The following is a 6297-nucleotide window of genomic DNA, read 5'->3' on the forward strand; positions in this document are numbered from 1 at the left end:
ATCTGTTATCTGTGGCACACTTCTGCAGAGTACATAAAGGTAATAGAGGTTTTCAGGGGCTATTCCCCACTTTATATCTAATAATGATGAATGAATGTGCCGGGAAGTGACAGCTGTTTACACGTTTAGCCGGTGGAAAGGCGTTTGTTTGCAACTTTCAGGGAAATCGAGGAAATCTCGTTCACTTTGAGGACACGGAGCAACTTTAGTTTCCTGTCGGTTTCGGGGAAAACGCAGGAAACACTGTAGCTTTGTGACTTGAAACGAAAGAGCTGTCTGTTAACACTTTTTCTCACTTGACAAAAATCCAACAAAACAAAAACAACTTGTCCTGCGTAAACTTGACACAAACCTTTATACAACTTTTCATGAAAGTAATAAAAAACCCTTTTTAGTGCATATCAAACATCTGTACCAGAGAATAATCTGGCAAAAAGAACAAGAGGGAAATCACGTACCACACCTCCAACCCGGCAGGTGTGTTTTCATAAGCCAACACAGCACCAGCATTAATACCACTGCATTGTCTTATTCAAAGAAGTGAACAGGTTGTCAGTTCATCCGCCATTTAAAAGCATTTCACGTTCTATTTTGACCTCACACTTATCACCGGTATAAATAGTGTTGATAGAGTGAAGTACCTTACAGCAACTGTTTTGTTGAAGGGTGCTTATAAAGAAAACATGACGACTGCTGGCTGGCCCTCATTATTTCCACCTTGCTTTACCCTGGCACCCCCGCTCCACTGAATGACTAAAAGACAATTAATCCTAATAATCAGGGCCGTAGCCATCATTCCTCATTCTGGCAGGCCTCTTTTTCCATAGGGGCACGGTGGGAGTGCCCGAGCCATGGATCTCTGCTGCACGGATGAACCTCTTACAGATGTTGAGTGAGCAGCGCGGTTAATCGCTTCGCCATCTTTTGGCCTTCACACGTACAAAGACGGAAAAGTGAAGTTGGGCTTTTCATCACGTCATGTCTGCCGCTGAACAAGAGACTGACTGGTAGAAGATATATTTACACCTTTGGTTCGGTATTTTAAGCGACGTCATACTACTGCAAAATAAGAAACGTAATAGAAAGAAGCGAATGTGGGTGTCTGTTAAAACTCTATGCAAGGCAACAGTCCAACATGTTGGCACTGGTAATTTTAGTATAAAGATATACAATGCGCAAACACACACAAACATATATATATATATAAATATGTAGCAAGGATCTTACACTAAGCAGGATTTCTTGTTGGCAAGAACATGCACATCCTTTTCTTGGCAGTGCCGGAGCATAGTGACGCCCTCTCCCTTCACAGCAGAAAGGCCGAGATGCAGTGTTTGACTTGTGTGCGTTATCAGCACGGGGACCTAATCTCCTCAAATTACAGTCCAAATGTTTGGTGAGTGCTACAGCCCCAGCGTGGCGAAGCAGAGGGACTGCTCTGACCGCCGCAGACGGGAGGCCTGGGCAAACAACCAGATGCTACGGGGCTGCTTCAGATGCGGAAGACGAAAATCACCATCACAATGCGGCAATTATGGCAGCCTCAAATTCACTAAGCTGGAGCGCGGTGTCTTCTCACAGCGTCTCAGCAGCACTCACAGCATCCCACACAACAAGCTCATTAGGCCGGCACATCCTCTCTCTGATATAGGGTGGAGGAATTAATGCAGGAGCACCTGGTTTCCTGAGAGCCATCCATCCCACCGTATGCGGCCGGCCACGCGGAGGTTATGCATTATCTTCTTTAAAAGCGTGAAATGTGGCCACCCTGCTCAGTTTTTAAGCTACACCTCTCTTTTTCCAGAGTGCTATGTGAGGGGCAGGCATATTAATCACACTCACAGCCACTAATGCTCACAATCAGTCAACACAGTTGGCCGGGCTCTCCATCTCTGGTGACAGAGAGGTTTGTCCTGAGGCCTGCTGATTCGTCCTGCCACGTCTGCCTCGAGGACAAAATACACAACACGGCCAGGCTTTTATCCGCTAATACCCCTGCATCACATTGCTTTCCAAATGAGATGATGAATGTGAATTATATATATTGCTTTCTAGAGTAGATCTATCAGGCGACCGGGAATTCACTTAAATAATAATAATAATAACAATAATCCACCTACTAATTCCACAAACATCTGTCTTTCTGTCTGTAGGTGGAACGCACATCTTGCAAACCGTTCATCGTACCAACTTCACACTTGGTCGGGGTATTCTTAGTAATTCAAGGAAGTGCACTGTTGAATGTGGTGCGATTTGGACACGTGATATGTTTAATATTGAGAAGATTTCAAAAATTCCAAATGTCATTAGGGCCCGAGCACCGAATAGTGAGAGGCCCTATTGAAATTGTAAGGATTATTTAGATATTTATACCTGATTCCTGATAATCAAGTTTTGTAACTTCACTCTACAGCAAAGACTGTTTATAAAAAAGCTTTGCACACAACGTCCAGCACAAACAATAAAAAGTGACAGTATATTGTTGAACAGTTTGAAGACTCACTAATAACAAAGAATAATTGTGAAGTAGCTCCATAGAATCAACACAGAGACAAAACAGGCAAGTTAAGGACAGGCACTGCATATAATAATATAATAATATATTATACAAATAAAATATAATCATAATAATAATGTATTTTAGTTTTTATATATCAACATACTAATAAAAAAAAAAACACGTTCTCAGCGCAGACACATTCTGAGGAAAGGTAATTTGTCATCAGACTGATTTTCGACAGCATGGATACAACATATGTCAAACAGTCAAGTTTTGAGAAACAAACAGCTGGCTAGTTCAGCTGAGAGGAAACTGCCTACTGAGCAACAATGATCTCTCCCTGAGTGTCATCCGCCAGCAGCATGAGGCAGAACCAGCATGTTTGGATTCCTACTGTACGCCGGGAATGGCTCCTCTTGTCAACTTCAAGCTGACAAGTGCAACATTGACACAAATTAATACAAAAACCTGCACAATTAATTTCATCGCAAGCTCCGACATTACAAAAACAAATAAATTAACAAGAAATACTTGTGCTGAGTGCAGTCATGTATTTGTGCGTGGCGTGTCCGTGTGTGTGTCCGTGGGTGTGTGCGTAGTTGCCTATGCAAGTCTCGGGGTGGATGTTCAGTTTGTTATTTTTTTCTATTGCTCACAAAGAAATGCTAATTATTGGGCTTCAGGTAGCGTAAAATGTACAGCTGTGGTGACTGTCAGTGCTCGGTGGACTATTGAGCGGGTGTACAACTTGTCAGTGGGTGGTGTCTCCAGCTTTCATCCAAAGAATCACCCAGTGGCGTTGCTATCTTCTGCCAACGTCAATCAGCGGGCTCCTTTTGAAGCACAAGGAAATCAAGCTTTATCCGCTCTATACACATATATATTTTTATCTCCTCGTTTATCTGGGAAACAACCCTTAAGGTTGACCCCCATTCAAGTCTGCTGAAGCAGGTGAATGAGTATATACTTTCAGGCAGTTAGAAACCGTTTGATCCTCAACTCGTCCAAACATCGAGGTGGAGTCGTAACGTTTGCATTCCACATCACCTCACCCTCCTCGGTCACAGCCAGATGGCTGCGACAGTCCATGCACATCACTTGTAAGTCAGGTCTGCTCGCAACAGCTGCCTTCTATCATTCTGCTGCTCTGCATTAATGTAGTAAACCACAAGTCACTGCTTTTTGTTAATAAAAATGTTTCTTCAGTTTTTCGTAGCCACATGGAGCCAGATTGCCGGCTCCTGTGAACAAACTTTGCCCACCAACTTGTCGTCAACTCTGATTACTTCATTTCTGAGTTATTCCAGATGTTTGAGGCTCCTCCCGGGGGGATTGCCGGCACCTGAACTGACAGCATTTGGAGCCATGTGCTGTCGCAAGGCAGTGCGAGTAAACACATAGGGTAACATTCAAAAGATGTTTGTATCAATTAATTGCTACTTGGTGATAATCATATGCATGTTTTTCAAGGGGTATTGGGTTCCATGATTGAAGTTTGAAGTTTGACAGGATTTCTTGACATAACTAACATTACTTTTTCAAGTCTATCTGAAACCATGTATTGTAAATATATCATGTAACTTGGGAAGGGATATAGTTGTTTAAGTAGTTACTACTAGTAGTTACTACAATAAATAGTTTCTATTTGTAGTTACTAGAGGGAACTTATGCTCTCCATCACGATCGTCTGAAATCAAAAAAAGCCTATTTTGGAATTAAGATATTTGCAACTAACAGAAAATATAACATGGTCACAATTGTTTTTCTACTAAAATACATTTCTGTTATGACTGTGAATTAGTTGCACAGCACAGGGTTCCTTTGGAGAATCTTTCCATCAAGAAGTGCAGGGACTGAGGGAGATGGTTTGTATCTCTGACGGAGACTTAGTCCTCTGATCCGCTGCCTCTTCACTGGACCCATCTCTGCTGTTCGCCCTCCAGGATGAGGATAGACGTTTGATGCTTTGTGAAAGAACTGAAGAAAAGCTGTTTCCTTCTCTGCTGGAAAGAGTTATGTTTTCTGGTCTCCCCTATTAATTCGAAAGGACTCCCGACATGATGCAGTCTGCCACTGCCCTAGTGTCTGTGCAATATCATTGTGTCATGAAGGGAACCAACAAACTGCAAACAGCATCCACTGCAGCTCAGCGTGATCTGAACATGGATGACCATAAAAGTCTCCTTATTTTTTCTCCTGCGAGGAAGAGCAATCTACTGCACCACAGTAATTACCAAGTCAAGGATCAATTGGCTCCATATTTTTGCCTCTGCCTATATTTTTTCCATATGTTGGGGAATCTGCTTTACATACGGAAAAAACTCTCTAAGGGATTAACAGTATTCTGGGGCGAACTGAAACAACAATTATTTAGGCCAAGGCTTTGACTTTGCTAATATTATAAACTAACCTTTCCAGCAGCCATAGCACTTCTGCAAAGTAGCTAGCATGCACAAGTGAGCTAAGAGGTATGACATCTGACAACTCATTCCCCTTCTAATGTAATCGCTGGTCAAGCTGTCTGCTGATAGCCCAAATGAGTCTTAGGCCAGAGGGAAATGTCCCAGTGCTCCTAACGGGGTCACATTTGCAATGTCCCCCTGGCCAGGTCATGGGTCCTGACACAGTGGGAGTCTATCAATAATTTCAGCATGTGCCCAAAAAGGATGTACATGCATGTGTGTTTTGTATTTTCAACTGAATGCATCCCTAACACAAAACTCATTATTTCCCTAAACCTAACCATAATGTTTTGTGCTTAAACTTAATCATACCTTGGTGTTTTGACATCATAAAAGTACTTGAACTCTTTAACTTAGCAATGAGAGATGCTCAAATACTGAGAGTCAAAACACCTTTTGTTGCACCTTCTCAAATCTTTTAATTTCTTGAACATCCAACGCAGACTAAATAGCTTAAATATTAAACACACTCATCACATCATTCTAATGCGATTGCCAGGTGTCTGATGGCAGATGGTAGCCATGATGATGCTACTCACAACTGGTTTATCCAAAACAACTCATTCAAACAAATACTGACATTTGGTAATAACATACATAGTTTACATGTTTACAAGACAGTAATTCCTCCTTCGTATCAAACTCTGTCCTTCACATAAAATTGGCTACTTGGGTTTATGTGTTCTATGTTTCATTGCAAATCAGAGAAAAATTTAACTGCATGCGGCATTAAGGCCGTAGGTTCCATAACCATGCTTTAAAGCCATATTAGTGGTCTCAGCAAATAATCACAAGACTACAGTAAAAATAGAAAATTGTTGTGTTGCGGTATATGAATACATTTCATGCGACCATCATATAATATCTTAGGTCTTGTAAAGCTTTCTTTGGTGGTTTTAAAGATCATTCTCTGAACAGCATGTCCTGTAAAAGAGAATTAAGTTGTGTGTTGCACAATTTCTCATTGTTTGTAAAGTTCACAGTTCACTGCAGACATACATGCAATCGATCATGTATAGTTGAGCTGCACTGAGTAACACTTGCAGAGTCAAAGTGCACAACAGGGAGATGTTAAGGGGAAAAATAAGCTGAAAAAAAGGAAAATGTAAAACATCGCACAGAGCAGGCTTGAAACTCACTTGGCTGATTTTGTCGCCCCAGGGAGAGCTAACACTGAAATGCTCTTTGACCATGAAATGGCCCTGCCCGGTAATGGTGGTTAATGGCTATATGGTGCAGTGGCGCCGATGCTGGGCAGGAGGGAGACCTAACAGGGGCATCCTCCCTGCTCCAGTAGGCCCCATCCAATAAAGGTGAGGGGAATGCTGGGATAGT

This window comes from Pleuronectes platessa, chromosome 7 (assembly GCF_947347685.1).
Source record: "Pleuronectes platessa chromosome 7, fPlePla1.1, whole genome shotgun sequence".
NCBI lineage: Eukaryota > Metazoa > Chordata > Actinopteri > Pleuronectiformes > Pleuronectidae > Pleuronectes > Pleuronectes platessa.